General features: G+C 37.1%; 1 protein-coding gene across 11 annotated transcripts in view; it reads left to right on the top strand.

Annotated features, from left to right (window-relative positions):
- Nucleotides 1–19,249, top strand: part of mub (poly(rC)-binding protein mub) — a 187,129-nt gene that overhangs the window by 79,517 nt on the left and 88,363 nt on the right. The window contains exon 1 of one of the 11 annotated variants that reach the window (XM_076539099.1): nucleotides 15,932–16,155. The exons of 3 other annotated variants lie outside the window; for them this stretch is intronic. The gene's annotated coding sequence lies outside the window, so the exon portion shown is untranslated. Of the gene's footprint in view, nucleotides 1–15,931; nucleotides 16,156–16,253; nucleotides 16,501–16,872; nucleotides 17,024–19,249 lie in introns of those variants that run through there. 7 more of the 11 variants (XM_076539101.1, XM_076539092.1, XM_076539098.1 and 4 more) reach the window with 7 other exon arrangements.

Consider the following 19,249-nt stretch of genomic DNA (forward strand, 5'->3'; position numbering starts at 1 on the left):
ATTAAACTTCCTAAGCTATTACAGTAACCAGTTAACCGTGTTTCGATATCAACAACCTATACATATATACATATATGTATATACAGCACACGATATCGTGATACACCAGCATTATTAGGAATATAGGACGCTAGGGATATAATGGACAAAGTATATAGGGATACAATGATCTGTGAATCTGCCAATACTAGGGATATATACATATACTACAAATATAGTACAATTTTATATTCTAAAAACTTCTATAGATCGGCAGATCTTTACATTACTAAATATATACATAAATACAGAAATACATTCCTGTATATAAAAATATATATATTGTACAATATAGGGACCTGGGTTTATGGAAATATAGGAGTCTAGGGATTTTCGAGATATAGGGATCTGTGCATGTGACAATCTAGAGACTTATAATATGCATGAGATTTAGAATACAAGTTATTAGTATATGAATAACTAATAGGTAGAAATTTGGAAATTTGAAAATTTAGAAATTTGGAAATTTAGAAATTTAGAAATTTAGAAATTTAGAAATTTAGAAATCTAGGAATCTAGGAAATTAGGAATCTAGAAATCTAGGAATGTAGGAATCTAGGAATCTGGGAATTTAGAAATCTAGGAATCTAGGAATCTAGGAATCTAGAAATCTAGGAATTTAGAAATTTAGAAATCTAGGAATTTGGAAGAAATCCCTAGAAATCTAGAGATTCAGAGAATTGGGAATCTGAAAATCTAGGAATAGTGACATGTGGAAATCTGAAAATCTAGGAATAGTGAATGTGGAAATCTGGGAATTTAGGAATCTAGAAAATTAGGAAACTAGGAATCTAGGAATCTAGGAATTTAGAAATCTAGGAAATTAAGAATCTAGGAATCTAGGAATCTGGGAATTTAGAAATCTAGGAATCTAGGAATTTGGAAAAAATCCTTAGAAATCTAGGGATTCAGAGAATTGGGAATCTGAAAATCTAGGAATAGTGAGATGTGGAAATCTGAAAATCTAGGAATAGTGAGATATGGAAATCTGGGAATTAGGGAATCTACAAATATACAAATCTAGAAATTTAGAAATCTAGTAACCTAGTAATCCAGTGAACTAGCGATCTACAGATTTAAAAATATAGAAACCTAGTAATCTAGTGATTTAGAAATCTAAAGTCCTAATTTAAGACTCCACAAACATAAAATATATGAACCATGATTCCACATATATGAAAATCAAAACATCTACAGTTACATAACACAAATTCCACCCAATAAAAATTTCTATACAGCAATCCCAAAGTACATAAAAATCTAAAGTTCCAAAAGTCCCAGACACGATTGGATATAACACACGTTTGCATAGTACCGATCGACTGTAAAGGGTTGTCTCGATATTGGTCGGAAATACCTGTTCACGGATCTTTTCACGAATTTCCGACCCTCCTTCGAGGCAGCTCTATGCAACGATTCTGATGGCCAGCTTTTCTTCGCAGTAATACCGTACGACGGACCAGATACCGGGGTCGAATAGACCCGTTAACGGTTATATGGAGATCCGGACGGATTATTGGCTGCTCCTCCACTTCGACGAGGGCGAAACCAGGCCGAATGCTATTTGTTAATGTTCCCCTGTAAGAGCTTTTTTCGCGAGCTCCTCCACGGGAGAAGAAACTCCGCTCGTTCCAGCTTTCCCGACCAGGATTTCTGTTCCCTTTTCAATCCTTCCCTGCGAACCACCTTGTCCCGAGACTTGTATACGCTTGTTCCACTTTCGAACTTTTCAATTTATTTTGCACCGTCAACCGTGGCGCGGATCCTTCTTTTGTGCGCGAATTTCGAACGTTCGTTTCTTTAAACTTAAATTGCTGGTTGGGTTCTTAGGTGAATATGTTTCATATGAGAGTTAGAGTAACACCCATGTTAGGTTATGTGGATCTGTTGGTTATATGGATCTGTTATGTGAACAGATCGAAACCATATGTGGATATACTAAATAGTTGGCAAATCTGAATTCGGTGAATTTTATTGTTTGTGAACGTCCTCATATTTTTACTACCGTAGATTCTAAATGCAAGAGTTTTTATACCATGTTTTTTGCAGAATGTCAGTCATAGTTTGTTGAGATAAAGAGTTTATATATTGATGTTTCAGTATTTAGTTATTTTTCCAGTTTTAAATTTCCAGATTACTAAATTCTCAGGTTTTGCAATTCTTGAACTGCCTAAGTTTCCGTACCTCCCAAATCTACAAATTCCCCAGATTTCAAAAATTTTCAAATTTCTAAATTTTCAAGTCTTCAAATCCGTAAAAAATCACAAATTTCTAAATCCCCAAATATTTAAATTTCTAGTTCCCCAAACACCTAAATTCCTCTAGATCCCTAAATTGCTAAATCTTTGAATTTCCAAACCCTCAAATCCCCAAATTTGTAACTTCCAAAATTCCCTAGTTCCAAATTCGCCAAAGTCCTAAATCGTCAAATCCCTAAATTTCCAAATTGTCAAATTCTCACATCCCCAAATCCACAAATTTTGAAATTACCAAATTACCAAATTACCAAATTACCAAATCTCCAAATCTCCAGATTCCCAAATTCTCAAATCTTCAAATTCCGGAATCCCCAAATTCTGATAAGACCAAATCTCTAAATCCTCAAACCTCCAAATCCCCAAATCCCCAAATCCCCAAATCCCCAAATCCCCAAGTCCCCAAATCCCCAAGTCCGCGAATCCGCAAATCCGCAAATCCCCAAATCCCTAAATCCCCAAATCCCCAAATCCCCAAATCCCCAAATCCGCAAATCTCTCAAATCCCCAAATCCCCAAATCCCCAAATCCACAATTTTCCAAATTCTCAAATCCCTAAACTTCTCAAAAACTCGAAATCCCAAAATTCTCCAAACGTACCAACTTTCCAAGTCCCCAAATAAAACTCGACTCTCCATCATGCATAACCACCATAACCACCTTCAGTCCTCCCTATAAAAATGGCGATATAACAAGAATCCCCTTCCCCTTCGCACACTAAAGTATCTACGCGTGTCGCCAATTTGTCATCGAAGAACAAAAGTAAGGGTTAATTTCACGCATCCAAGTTCAACCCCAAGAAAAAAAAACGAGTATAAAGAATCTCTCGGCGTCCACGAAACGAATCTTCAATTTGAACCATCCCTCGTCTCTCTTTTTTTCACTTTTCCCTTTTTTATTTCCGTCCCCTTTTCTCCCCGGCAGACGTCGCGATTCGACGCGCTGAAGCGACGACGAGATCATTCATTTCGAAGGGTCTTTCGTGGAAGCAGGCTCGCAGACGAAATCCTCGTTCTCGTCTCGGGACGAGGTCTGGGAGCCGTTGCGAATTTAATAACTCGAGTTTGAGACGAGATGAAGTTGAACCGTGGAGCTTCAGCGAGCGGAACATATGTATGTAAGACCGTCGAGTGGGAGTTTATGGGGGTTAGTTGGCGTGTATGTGGTTGGTTGAACTTATTCGAGGCCGCTGGCTCGCAGCTTCGAGCATCCCGGTTGCAAAACTCTTTCCTCTATAAATAAAAGGAATTCTCCTGGCTCGGGCTAGAGGATTTATTTTCTTCGAAGGGCTGGATTTTTAAACGAAAGATCCCGCTTGCATCAACGAGCCACCGACTCGAAAGGATTACAAGCTTGCGTTAGACGAAACGCGTTTCAAAGCCTCACAATTTTTTATTCTCTCTTCGAGCTAGTTTCGCACGGTGAAATTTTTCACGTTACCACATTTTTATCGCTGACATACATTCCCTTTATCGCTGATTATTCGTCTCAAATATTGCTTGCTATTTTCTTATGTCAGTTTATATTGGATATATTTATCTTTTAAATCAAATAAAATTATCGCCTTATTTATATCAAGTTTTATTTTTGAATTAAACTTTATTTTAATAAAGTTTATTAGAAGGAATTTATTGAAGTTTGTTTAGTTTAAATACATTTATTTATACGTATATTACATACACTCAGGTACGCATGTGCATACGTATGGGATGCGTACAAGCATGCGCAGTCGTATGCGCACACGCATGCGCAATCGTATGGGATGCGTACACGCATGCGCAGTCGTATGCGCGCACGCAGGTGTATATATGTATGTATATATTATATTTTATAAATATGTTATTGTATTATCTTATCTACACCAATTAAATTTATTCTTAAATTCATTAAACTAAATTATTTATTTTAAATATATATAACAAATATTATAGATAAATGAATCAATGTACTTATATATAAATTTATGAGTTAAATGACTGATTAACTAATAATAATTACTGATTAATTAAAAGATTGATTTTATAAACACATTTATCTGACACAAATAAATTGTAGCAAACATACAAATAGCTAAATAAGTTAAACGAAATAATCGAATAAAATAAATACATTTACCTAATATGAATACAAAGTAAATATATAGACAAATGGTACAAATAAATCGAGTAAATAAATTAATTTTATGACGAGTTTATCAGCTGCAAATAAAACGATATAATAAACAAACAGTATATTTATACGGGAAAATGAAAACAAATTGCTCGCGTCGTATTTGTAGGTTAAAGTTCACCGGTATAACATTGTATAATTTTTATTTTTAGTCGCGAACAAAAAATTGGGTTATAGAGACCTGTACGGGATATTTTTATTTCTGTGAAGGATGGATGAGAAAGGTATTTGATCGAACGGTAAAAACTGATACGGATCGGAAGAATTTCTGTGTTTTCTTTTTAAAGCGAGCCGAGAAGGAAAAATATCCTGCCAGCGATGGACCGAAAGAAGATCGTAATTCTGTTTGAGGAAATTTTTATACGCTCCTTTCGTGTAACATCGATGGAAAAACAGTTCGATTGTTTTTAGAATAGAGATTGTGTAGCGATACATCGAACGTTATTGTTGTATCATTAGATCCTCCATAAAAAGGATTTGATGCTTCTTCAGATTCAAGCACCAGATTTTTGTGAGATCGAAATAATCGATGCAGAAATATATTAATTGAAACAAATTTTGTTTTGATTGAATGCTTAAGGTGTTTGATAAAATTTGCATAAAATTTTGAGACCTGGTATCGTACATATAAATTTTGTGTACTTTGTTCAAATTTATATCGAAAGTTACCTTTTATGTAACTTAAAGGTTAAAGTATCAAAATGAAGAGAAAAGTAATTGTAAACGAAGAAGGTTGGTCCAATTGTAGAATTTGAAAAGTTAATTTCGGAAGAGGTCAAATCTATCTCGGTCTCTGATAAATTTTTTATGCAATTAGTCAACTCGAAGCTCATTCTGTATGACATTTAACCTCCATCGGTGACATATGTGATAATTAATTAACCTGAATTTGGAAATATTTTTCTTACATACCTAAATCGCAATTTGATAAATAAATTAATGAACATATACCATACATTAACGTTATTTATTCCACATACGTGTAAAAATTAAACTATACCAAAATTATTTTACTTCACTTGCAATTTCATGATTTTGCAAACACCGAATTTCAACCTTCATTGAACGAGGTGGAAACTAAACCAATTTTGCGACCATATTTGCATTTCATTTGCAATTATTAACAGACCATTTTCGCGATTCAAATTTCGCAAAAATTTGATTTGAATAAAATTTGGGGTGGAAAACTTTTATCTACTGAAAATTTGGGTAAAATAAAATTTCATCTGAATAGCATCTGTTATGAGTAATATTTTATCTGAGTAAAATCTGATGTAGATAAAATTTGATCTGTATACAATTTGATTTGAATAAAATTTGACCTGAATAGAATCTGATTGAAATAGAATCTAATCTGAATAGAATTTGATCACAGTAAAATTTGATACGAGAAAAAACTGATCTGAAAAAATTTGATCTGTGTAAAATTTAATCTAAATAAAATTTTATCTACAGAAAATTTGGTCCAAATGAAATTTGATCTGAATAGAATGTGATCTGAGTACAATCTGATGTGAATAGAATTTGATCTGAAAAAGGTTGATTTCCATTGAAATTTGATCTGAATGAAATCTGATCTGAATAAAATTTGATCTGAATGAAATTCGATCCAAATAAAATTTGACCTAAATGAAATCTGAGCTGAATAGAATCTAATCCGAATGAAAGCCAATCCGTCTAAAACTTGACCTGACTGAAATCTGATCCGAATGAAATCTGATCCGAATGAAATCTGATCTGAGTAAAATTTGATCCTAGTAAAATCTGATCCGAATGAAATTCGATCCAAATAAAATTTGACCTAAATGAAATCTGAGCTGAATAGAATCCAGTCCGAATGAAACCTAATCCGTCTAAAATTTGTCCTAACTGAAATCTGATCTGAATTCAATCTAAATGAAATCTGATCTAAATCTAACCTAAATAAAATCTGATCCGACTAAAATTTGCTGAAAACAAAAGTACTACAAAGAGCACTGTTTACGCTAAAATAATCGAGTTTAGAGGGCGACGCATCCAAGTAAAATCGACTTAGCGAAAATTCGCGAATCGTTTAGTCGTTAATGAACAAATGAACGCGCGATTTCCCAGTGAAACTTCAACATCTCCGTTTCCCGTCAGCTAATTAGCACTGTCACTCAATCAACACGCATTGTTCGAGGGAAATCCCGGCAAGAAGGAGCGAGACAGCCGGTGAAGGCGTCTAAGCTGCAGATACGGTTAACTGGTAAAATTTGCAACTAAATGCGAGAGGTTGCAGCGAGTCTTGTCGCCTGAAAGTTTCGCGAGATGAACTTTCGACGGCGTAAACACGGCGATACGAGTCAATGCTAATTACCATCTCTAGCTAGGGGAACAACGGCAATTAACTTTGCTCTAATTGCTGGTTTTAACGAGGAAGAACCGGTAACGGGACACGGGACGCGACAGGTAAAAGTGGAATGAAAATTGTATAGAATGTTGATAAAGGATTTGCCGGAGTTCTCACATTTTTCTTTCAGGCGGAATTGAAACTTGTAAGCGGTAAATTTTTTGCTACTATGTTACGTAAGGAATTGCAGGTGATGCAATGTGGATTATATAAATCTGGTGCTTTATTGTCAGCAATTTTTTGTTTCTAATTTCTCAATTAATGACTTATCAAATTCTCAAATTCCCCAGAATGTCACAAAACCACGAGTATTCAAACTTCCAAAACTCATAGACTTAAAACAATTTCAACATTCCGAGTTTCCTAAATCACCTAAGTCCCTATATTTGAAACTTCGTAATTCCCTAATTTTCTTAAAGTTTGAAATTCGGTAGTACCTTTATTTTTTTTGTCAAATTAAAAATTCTATAGACCTCGAAGTTTTTAATTTTTAGGTTCTCTAGACCTTAAAATTGTAGATTCCGAAATTCCCCAGACCCCGAATTTTTAATTTCGAAATTCCGTAGACTCCGAAATTCTAACTTAAAAATTCCCTAAATCCCAAATTTGTAATTTTGAAATTCCCCAGATTCCAAATTTCTAAGTGCAAAATTCCCTAGCTCCCAAATTTCTAATTTCAAAATTCCCTGGATTCCAAATTTCTAATTTCAAAATTCCCTAGATTCCAAATTTCTAATTACGAAATTCCCTGGACCCTAAATTTCTATTTTCAAAATTCCCTAGATTCCAAATTTGTAATTGTGAACTTCCCTAGACCTCAAATTTCTAATTTGAAAATCCCCTAGATTACAAATGTCTAATTACGAAATTCCCTAGACCCCGGATTTTTAATTTCCAAATTACCTAAACCGCGAACTTCTAATTTCAAAATTCCCTAGATCGCATATTTCTAATTTTGAAATTCCCCAGCTTTCAGTTGTCTAATTTTGAAAGTCCCTAGATGGCGGAAATCCACAAATTTCCAAAATTGAGGTTTGCTAATTTTTCAGTTCCAGAATCTGAAAATTCACTAAATTTAAAAAATGGTGAAATTTCCGTATCTCTAAACTCCCTAGATCTACCGAATTTTCTAAATTTCATATCCCCTAATTTTTCAAATCTCCAAATTCTCCAAATCTTCCAAATCTTCGAACATTACAATTTTAAAATTAACCCAGTGCTTATGATATCAAAAAAAGTGTCATTAAAACATCAAATCAGTCGTATATATGTTCATAATTAACGTCAGAATAAAATTTCACTTCTTATACCTAATTACCTCATGGTCCCAACAAAAACAGCACCGTATCTTCAATTTTGTTTCATCGTTACGCGAGAGAAGAAGAAGAAGAACGCGTGCACGAAGAAGACAAAAGAAGCACCCGGGTGAATGAGAAAACGGTGGACCGGGAAGAAGCAAGATAACGGCGGGCGCAAAGAGAAACTGAAAGAGAATCCGAAAAAAATAAAACAGACAAAAATGCTACAGCAGAAAAGCGAGACGGAGCGAGGGACAATAAAGGGAAGAAGTTGAAGAGCAAGCGCTTCCGGAGAAGAACGAGGGAAACCGGAGAACAATGAAGGAAGGACAATCGAGTCTGACAGAGAATCACAGAGCAAAATGTAAAAAATGGTACATATGGAAAAAGATGAAGTAAAAAGATTTAAATGAACGAATAAATATAGACGGATTAAAAAAAGATCGGGACTCTTGATGAAAACAGACAATAAAACCTCGTTAAAATATTTCTTGGGTTAATATTTTCTGTCTGCGAAGATGTTGATATCTTTTTACGTAGAATTGCAAGATTTATTTTCTGAACGGACTGATGTACGATATTCATATAAATATTAATGTTACCTAATGTGAAAATCGATATATTATAACACATATGTTCGCATACATACACATTTCATGTCCGTTTTATTTTGTCAAATAAACGCGTTAAGGTTATAGAAACACAAGGACATAGATAAAGAACGAAAGCGACAAGGGGACTAGTAGGCATTCCATTTTCAAACTCGTCATGAACTTTGAGATCGCAGAATCCGAGGCTCGACGTGCAAAGACAATTTACGATCGCGACGTCGTGTGCATTTATGCACGCATTCGCCTCTCTGTGTACTCCGCTTGTGTATTCGCGAGTTTGTATGCATATGCATGCAGGTGGCGGGCCACGATACAGGTATAATGCCGAGAACCTTTGAAATTGAATTTCCGCGAATCGTCGATTCATCAACAGACGAGAACTATTTTACGGCCCGTTTCAACGGTACAATGATCCTAGGACTTTGTGTTCTGTCACTCCTTATGAATCCATATATCTTTATATTAATTATACTTTCAATAGTTAACATCACATAGTTCCAGGTGACAATAGATCCAAAAATCATTGGAATGAATCCCAGATTAATGTTAATTAATTTAATGTTATCTAATAATAAATGTTAATGAATCCCAAAGTCAAATATTCCACGCTTGCGTGAACACATGGGCGCATGCGTACACAGACCCACGATCACGCGCATGCGCACACAGACCTACGCTCGCGCGCATGCGTACGCAGACGCATACACATGTGCACACGCGCACACAGTCACACACGTACGGATGCTCGCGCAACGCACACAGACACTTTCCAAAATCATTAAATCTAAATATCGTGGAATTATAAAATTGCCATGTCAGTGACATCACCATCTGAATATCATCTGATCCCAAATTAGCTACAAATCACTCAGCTCAAAGAAATCTACAGATCCAAAAATTCTAAAGCCACCCAGTCCCAAAGTCTCTAAATAACAGTGTGATTTATCAAATCCCCTGAAAATTCTAAGGAATCGATGACTGACTATTTTGACTGGATTGTTATATTTTCCCTAGGGTAGTATTTGGCGTTGAGTGTACATCGAGCGCATTTACCTGTCCTGCGAAAGCCGACATTATCGGTCGTCAGTATGATTTAGCCACCTGTTCGCTCGCGACCGGTTAACCGCGCGTGCAACACGGAAATTATAATCCACTTAACGAAGATCCGTACTCGTTAGAATTTCATTAGCAGCATCTGCCGGTGGGGCGACAAGGTGGGAGGACGTAGCTCGGGGTTATTTTCTAACGAGGCCTGATTAAACAAGCGATGACTACATGCTTCCCGGTCAAGGTGCCGGCTTGGAAGCCTTAAAACTCCGGGAGCTTGGCGGGCAAAGGGGGCACGATGAAAGGCAAAGAGTAACGGAGAACAATGGCTTCTAGATGAAAGAGTTTGCAGACCCCGGGGCGGTCCAATGGTGCGCTTTTCTATGCTCCGAGTTACTCGGCTCCTCTCCGGGAGCTGATAACACCGTGGAACCTTCGACAATTAGCCAAGCGAATCGAAACTAAACAGTGACCACAGTTTTTGCCCTCCTTCGAAACACGCGAACCCTGGGTGAAAGAACCCCTCGGACGAGGGAAATCGTGTCGATCAACCGAACGGGGTTGTTTGCTTAGGGACACTTTTGCGAGATACGTGTCGCGCGATTACGCCGTTACACAACCATGCAAATAACGCGGGGTTGTTTCGAGAAGTCCAACGCTGGGGTGCATGGCTCACTGGCTCGCAAACTGGGCTAAGCATGATCTTATTACTCGTTTTTTCTCTTTTTCTTCGACGCTGCTGCCCGGGGAACGTTTCTTTGCTTGTTACGTGCTGCCTCGGCGACGGACGCGCTAAATACAGGTTTATACTACTGAAACGGCCAGGTTTATTCACTGTGCTGCACTGTGCAGAGGGTTTCTACGATATTTCATAATGGGGACACAAAATTTCACATTTTTATTCTGTGTTTGTGCATTTCGATGATTTTACATTTCGTAATGATCTAATTCATGATTGGGGTGTTTGTAGGATTGCAAGTTTCCGAAATCACAAATTTTTTATTGATTAACACATTGACTACCATTGAATGCTATTTTCAATTGAAAATTTTTTGGTAATTTGGTAAAACAAATTCTTTTTGTTAATAGTCTATAGTCACCCATATATGGGTGACACTTAAGTTTCTGTATGTATTGATTTAACATGTGTATTATTAAAAAGTTGTTCTATGGAAAATAATTGTAACAAAGTATTGGGAGAATATTTGGTGAAATTTATTAAAAATGAAAACACTACTAAATGCAATTTTCAATCGCATTTTCAATTGCATTCAGTAGTGTTTTCAATTTTAATAATTTTCACAATACCTTGTTACAATTATTTTAACAAAAAAAATTCTTTTTACCAAATTACCAAACTATAGTCGCTAATAACCTCTGCTGTCCCGCCACAAACTATCAACACCAAAAAATGTTAGTTACCAAATTTCAGTCATTAATAACCGCTACAAAATCTCAAAAAATGTATGCACCAATTTACCGAATAGACGTTTATACCATCACCGAAACTGCAATACCGCAGCATTAAGCATTGCCTATCAGCATACATCAAGTTCACCGAGAAAGAGCCGAAAGGAAGATTGCGTTATAGGTACTCGTAATTCCGAAGCACAAACACCGGCTGCCATCCATCACGCGTAAACCCGTCGAGCAAGTAGCTGCCATGAACTGCAGCTCGTTAGAGTGCAAGCCTCGGAACGTTCCAAGCTCTCCGTCTCACCTCGTCATCCGCGGGTTAGAAAAGAGCCACTTGTGTCCGCGTGAAAAAGCAAGAAGTCGCCCCAATAACCGCGCATACAGCTCCAATAACCGCGCGCGGCTTATCACCCCTTCTCGCGTTCTTTTTCCCCGCTGAAGGGAGGGTACGAAGAACCCCCTCGTAAAGAGGGGGTGGTCGGAGGATTCGAGCCCATCTGGAAATGTTGTCGCGGCCGCCTCATTTCCGTCAACCTCCAACGTTCTCCAGGAGATTTCTCGGCTGAGAGCTCGCCCTCCTGTGAAACACCCCTAAAGAGGGTGGTGGCTGTGTCGCAGCGGCTTTCATCGCGACTTCAGCCTCGGACCAGGCTGTTTGCGAGCGAGTCCTCTCGCTGTCGGCGTGCGTTCAGGGCTGGAAACCCGAGGGGCTAGGGGGCCGAGGTCGAGCTCCATTTCTGGATTCTAGAGCCGGGAACGGGGCCGACCCTCTTCTCGCGGTCAAGTTGCGTGACGTGATTGTCTCTGGAGCCGTGACGGGGCGGTTAGGCAAATGAACGAATGAAAATTGTTCCTTGGATTTAACCCTTTCAAACCGGTCATTTTTACGTCAACCTAAAAAACTATCCTACTGGTGAAAATGTTGGAACCTGAAGAAATATTGATATTGAGAAAAGTAGTCAAAAGTTGTGCAATACAAAAATTTGCAGATATACTTAAAAATTTGGCAATCGTAAACTTGCAAGTATAGGAGTTGAAAAAATATAAATTTTCGTTCTTAATTTTTCCTTTCGAAAATCAAACTTAAACGAGCTAACAATGTCACTAACTTTAAACAAACTGAAGCAGTTAATTTAAATGGGCATCACACCCGAACAAAACTAGTAAAAGTCCATTTTTGAATTCGCTTCGTAACATCGTGAAACAAAGAGATTCCAGAAAACAAAAACAGAGTAGTCACAGTGTGAACAGTGTGATAAAACGTGACACGAAACAGGCAATAAATGGATGATTAATTGAACGTTACTTTAGCGAGACAATTTTGTCCAAGGATGTGTGTTTACCGAACATCCTTAAATGTAGCCACGACTTCCCTTACGCCGCTACCTGAAAGGCCATTATGACGACAATGGCTTGCTATAGGTAATAGCGCGACCAGGAATTTAATTATCATTTTAGGCGGTGCGGAAAGCAATTATTGGAAATTCAGTTTGCAATGGCCAATGGAATCTCGACTGAGACTAAACGGCGACCAACGCTGCTTCCTACTTCCGTACAGTTTTGCGAAAGAGCAAGCTCATTAGAAGGTACCATTCACTGCGAATCCGCCATTGTCCCTTTGACGGCCGACTGTGTATTTCGACGGAACAAAAATATTTAATATCGCGGAAATCGAAGTCTCCGGCTATTTTGAGCCGTACAATCGATCTATTTTTCTTTGAAAATTCAATTCGCCTTCGTTGTATTATTCACACAAGGAGAATTTTTGAATTCTTTCCCGCCAATTACCGCGATGAAGTTTTGTTGGCTTCGTTATTTTGACACATTTTTAGAAATGTTTTCAATGACACCAACGTGAACGATAAAAGAATTCCCAGTTCGTGACCGACTAGAGATATAAGAAAGTTTATGTGATAGTTGGAAACCGACCATTAGAGGATCGAAACGTTTATGGTGTTTACCTCGGGGCCCACCGATGCACAATCGAATTTATTGTTTTTCTCGGGCAAACAACAATTTAGCCGCGATCGAGTACGAGTCGAAGCTCGTAAAACAAGCAACGTAGGATTCTAAGAGAGAAATTTACCGAGTAAATGGCGGACAAGTGTTTGCCAACGAAGGATTGGTCCTTGGAGCTGCGAGGATAAGGATAGCAAAGAGCGATGCTCGTTGTTATTGTTGAACGGCTTATCGATTTGTCGCCAGTGGACCTTGCCATTATATCCTGCAAACTCCGCGTATAAACGGCTATTCTCTTGTACACGGGGTTGTGTATGTTCCTCTGAATCGGTGAAACGCGATACAACGTGGAAGTTGGCGTCGCGACGCGTCGCTGCGACGCGTGATACGTGCATTGTGGATCGCAAGGAATTGTTCCGTATGCCAGTTAATTTCCATTGGTGTCCTGTTCGCGGAAAACGCGCGACGCAAAGCAGATCCAATTCAATGGGAACACGATCACTGATCCTTTAACGTCAAACGAATAAGGGCTACGCCTGAGAAATTGCGAATCCTCAAATTGCGTCACGCTGTTAAGTATGAAATACACACGCGTGGACTTCGCTGCACCATTCGATACAGTTAAATGACATGAAAGCTTCAAATTGATGTTTAACTGAGAATTTGCCCTAAGGCACATTTCTCCAAATTTTTTATCGATTCATAGCTCTTTAAGAGTTTCAATTTTTTTACATAGCAAATATTAATTATTATTAAAATTTTATTTTTTCTGTTTTGGACGGTACAGATTTTTTCCTCTGGAAATAGCTCTTTTTTTTTTTTAAAGCATACCTCTCTTTGCCTTCTTTTTGCTATCCCTGCATAAGATAATGTTCTAAAATATCAAGTGAAATATATTAGTATCCTAAATTAAAAAATTTTTAAATTCCAATAAATACCAAATCCTATACCCACATTGAGAACACCTTTAAACAATGCATCTCTCTTTGCCTCCGACTCACCGTATTTTACTACGTGTACCCATTGTAGTTCCAGGTAGCATAGTGTTCGGTGACTCACACTTGGCAGAACTCCCCGGTAAATTTTGGAACGCTGTTATTCAAAATTAAAATGCTTCTCGCACGGAATACTTTTTCTTGCATACAATTAACCGTGTAACTCAGAGTTTCCAGCAACCGCATAAAACTCGCGAAATAAAGTATCCTTTGTATTTCCAGGTAAGCTCCTTTTGTTAGAACTTACCATCATTGTGTTTCTAAACTCGTTCTTGTTCGAGCATGCTCGCAACATAAACGGAAGAACAAACGTATTCCTGGGTACAAAAGAATTAAAAGATCCGCGTTTCTGTACGGTTCAAGGGACTGAACGTATTTGTTGTACGACCGAGACAATATTTACAGCATTTCACATTTGCGATGTACCTTTATAAATTAAATTTTTGCCTTTGTGCGCGGTACAGAAGCAACATTTTTTTTGTGGGAGAAAGATAGATGACCTTGAGACTCAATTGTACGAATTTTCGGTGTACAGAGATACGCGATTAATATTACCTAATGATCATCCGATTGCGGTAATTATTATAGACGTGCTTCACAATGATCATTATGGACACTGATTCTCGACGATTATCGTAGACGCTGATTTTCAGTGAGCTCTGCAAATACTCCATCAGGTCATAATCGAATGCTGCAATTACTGAAATTAACGCTATACAAAGGTGCAATTTTAATCACTACCTCAACTGGGTATTTGTACGATCGCATGTCGATTTGAAAGCATTATGTTAAGCTACTGACCGGTAACTTGATTTTCGCTGTACAGAAAAACATTAATAACATTAACATTACATTAAGAGCAATTAATAATAATTATGGGGATGTTTTTCCTATAATATCTTGACAAATATTTGAATAACAGTTATTTGTATTTATCTCGTCATCAATATAAATTAACATATCAAAGAGTTTCGTTTTTCTTGAACGAGGAGGAATACGTTGATCATTAATATCAATCAAGCCAAGAATCGTACATGGCAAAACGGGCTAAATTTTCTCGAAAAATATGAGTTCATACTTTTAATGATATTTGTAAGCAGTAATTTTGAAATGTAGAACAAGAGACAATAAAAAATGTAATGATAAAAGAGGTCTGAGATGTATCATATTTGTACATTTTATTTTGTCAATCAATTTTAGTTTATACACTTCGTATCAATATATTAAATTTATATTAATGTTAAATTAAAGTTTCACTCTTCAGACAAGAGTACTTTCATAATTAAAAAATATACTCGAAGTTATTTTTTCTTACACTCAACATTTCATTTCATTTCATTTGTCAATTTCATTCACTAATTAATTTTTCCGCGCGATTGTATTCGATGCAACAAATCAGAGTTTGAATTTGCCGCGCCGCGTAAACTGTCGCGTTAATATCGAGCACCACTGGTCAGTATTAAACTCCGCAAATCAGTAATGTCACACCAAAGTTTCCCTCTCTAATCAACAATCTATGCACAAATGGAACATACAATCTAAAGTATTCAGGCTTATAATAAACATTTAATTTCAATTTGTGAATAAACTACACTTATTATTCGATTTCGCTTGCGATTACATTCGATACGATGAAACGTCGTTCGAACGAGGCGCGCCGCATGAAGGTTGCACTCTATTGGTCAGCCAATGGCGCGCGGCGATTGGCGGAAGTAATAATGGACGCCACAGTATGGCGCCAGTGTCGCAAGGCTCGCACGCATCAGCGGCGCGCACAGCGGCGCACACAGCGCCGCGCATCGACGGAATAGAGCGAGACCGGACGTGAGAGAGAACGAGGCAGACTCGTTCGCGTTCCGCCGAGGTGGTGCAGTTTTCCAGTGTCGCGTAGAGTGTAGTGTTTTTCTTCCTTTCCCCCGTTTCTCAACGTCGAGTGTTGTGTGCGTCGGTGAGAAGAGGCAGACCCCATCCCCGATGATTAAGGAGTGCATTTAGGTAATTAACAATTTCTGTATACGACCGCGCCCCATTAAAACGCGACGCGACGGTCCGGTTCGCGACGCCTCGCGACGACGAACGGCCTACGGTGCGCCACCATAGCGAACACGCCGCGCCGGCGTTATTATCGTTCGACCGTTTCTTCGAAATTATTCTGCGAATTACGTGTTGTAGCCGAGTGTTTCATCGGCGATCGTTGGTTTTCTCATCGTATCGCATGTGATATTGCCGCGAGACGTGCGACGAGATAAAACGAATATACGGTGCCGGGAGGGAAACGTTTCGCAGCGTGGTGTGACGCGGCGTCAATGTCGGCTTGTTCGAACGACTCGATCAAAGGAGGTTCGTAAAGAGAACGTAGTTCGAACTCTCCGTTTTTTCCCTTTCCCTTTCCTCGCTGCTGCAACAATCCGCGCGTAGATCGGAAATATAATGGTGGTATAGGACATTTCAATACCGAGTGTAACGGTGGCATAGTGAAGCGTGTGCTTTCGTTGCCGCGTGTTCGTATATCGCCGTTGTGTCTCTCGTATTTCGTCGCGGCGGCATAGAATAACCGCTGGCTGCGTAATTCAAACGTACATGGAATATAAAAGGCGAACGGCGAGGAAGATAGGAAGCTGGCGTTGGCAAATCGAACGATCGGTTCTTTTCCCCTCTACTCCGGATATTAACGAGAGAGGGAGAGAGATACAGAGCGAGATACGTTGCGAATGAATGCAAGTGTGTGCGAGTGAGTGAGTGAGTGAGTGAGCAAGTGAGAGAGACATTCTAGACACCCGATTGGTTTTCTCGCTCGACTGTACCGCTTCTGGTCGTCGACTTGTATCTGCGTACCTTTTTCCACGCACCCGACGCGCGCCACGTATGTATGTGTATATTACCGCGTGCTACTAGCCGCCGAAAAACAATGCTACTTTTCGCTTCGTGCTTTTGATACTGAAAGTGAGGAATGCGTTAACATTACTAAACTTTCTTCGCTTTAAAACAAAAATAGGGGTGAGACCACTTGCTTCTCAATTTTCAAGCACTGAATACGGGAACTATGAAAGTTTCTTAATTCCGAACTTCTGACAGTTCACATTTTCAAAGTACCTAATATTGAAATTTCCAGATTACTTTCCCATTTGTAGAGTTTGAATTATATTTAAAGATTTAGGAGTTTGCAAATGCCTTGCAAGTTTAGAAAGTTAGGAATTCTTAGATTTGACACCGAAGATTTAAGAATTTAGAAACTTTATTTGCATTTTAGGTTAACTTCGAAATATTGGAACAGTACAGTGTTAAATTTCAAAATAAAATTCAAAATTCTTAACTGTATTACAAGTTGAAATCGCCACTCAAATATTCCGTTGTAACTGTTTATCGCGATACGTGTGTACCCGTCGGGCGGCGAGTTGAACCTCACGCTAATTAGCCGCGCTTAATTTCTACACGCGGAAGTTCGTGAAAAACGATAATACGTGTGCACCAGTTTCCGCGTAAAATCGCGTGAAATTATGTTGTAATACATAGGCGCTTTTCAAAATATGATATAATGGTAATCGCGCGGTTTAACCCATTGTCTTTTAGAGACAAATAGTCTGGCATAGTTTCATTTTTACTCAGAGGAATTATTATACACTAGTTAAAAATTATTATTTGACAGAAACAGGAATTTGTATTTTACAAAAATAGAATTATTATCCTATTTTACAAAAATATAATTATTATTATTATACATACAGAATTATTATTCAAATATTAATTATAAATAGATTTATTATTATACAAACATTGAGTTATAATTAAATACTTAAGAATATGGAATTAAATGTATACATATAATAAACAAAATATACGTAAGAGTATATTGGATCAAAACGACCCTATAACAATTACTATAATATTCAATATTCATACACAATTTTTTGCAATAAATTTTAAGATTAAAATTTTTCTTTTATTAATCAATAAAAATATACGTCTTCATTCACTTACCGCCGGATCCTAGAATTGGGTCAGCATCTGTGTGCCGCAGTGTTCAAACACTAGAGACTGAGCACGCGATATCACGTGAGTGGATATTTTGTGTTTTTCATGCGATATCGCGTAATCGGATATTTTTAGTTAGTGGTTTATGCGGTATTGTGCGAGTTTAAACGTTTTAACGGTGAAAGTTTGTTTTGGAAATATGTATCAGTGGAATTAAAATTGAACGGTGATATGTTCAACAAATGTGAAATAAATTTATATACAATTTTGAATGATGATAAAACAAGTGGCAGTTTATTTAGGATTATTTTATGGAATTTGAAGGGAGATAAATTTATAATTGGAAATATGAAAATGTGAAGTTTAAATTTTGTTGGTTTTTGAAATATTTAGGTTTATAAATTTTTGGAATTGAGAAGTAGTAGTTGTAAAATTGTAAATTGCTGTATTTGAGAGGTTTAGGTTTACAAATTTGTGAATTTGAAATTTTTGTATAATTGAGTTTGAGGACTTGAAATTAATAAGTTTGTAAATTTTATATTCTTGTATTTTTAGATTTCTAAATATGCTAATTGAAAATTTAGAAATCTTCAAATTTTTGAATACGGTAATTCTGTATTTACAAGTTTGCAAATTCCTAAATATGGTAATTCCATATTTACAAATTTGCACATTCCTAAATATGGTAATTCCATATTTACATATTTGCAAATTCCTAAATATGGTAATTTAAAATTAAAAATTTTTTAAGCTTCTAAATATGGTAGTTTGTTATTTATAAATTCACAAGTTCCTAATTCTGTCAATTCGAAAATTACAAATTTCTACTTCTGTCAATTCAACATTTACAAATTCGTAATTCTGTCAATTGAAAAATTACAAATTCGTAATTTTGTCAATTCAACATTTACAAATTCCTAATTCTGTCAATTCGAAAATTACAGAATTTTATTAACTTTGTCAATTCAAAATTTACAAATTCCTATTTCTGTCAATTTAAAATGTACACATTTTTAATTCTGTCAAGTCAAAGTTCTTCAAACTGTTAACGTTGTCAATTCAATATTTACAAATTGCTATTTCTGTCAATTTGTAATGTACAAATTTTTAATTCCAA

This window comes from Megachile rotundata, chromosome 13 (genome assembly GCF_050947335.1).
Source record: "Megachile rotundata isolate GNS110a chromosome 13, iyMegRotu1, whole genome shotgun sequence".
NCBI lineage: Eukaryota > Metazoa > Arthropoda > Insecta > Hymenoptera > Megachilidae > Megachile > Megachile rotundata.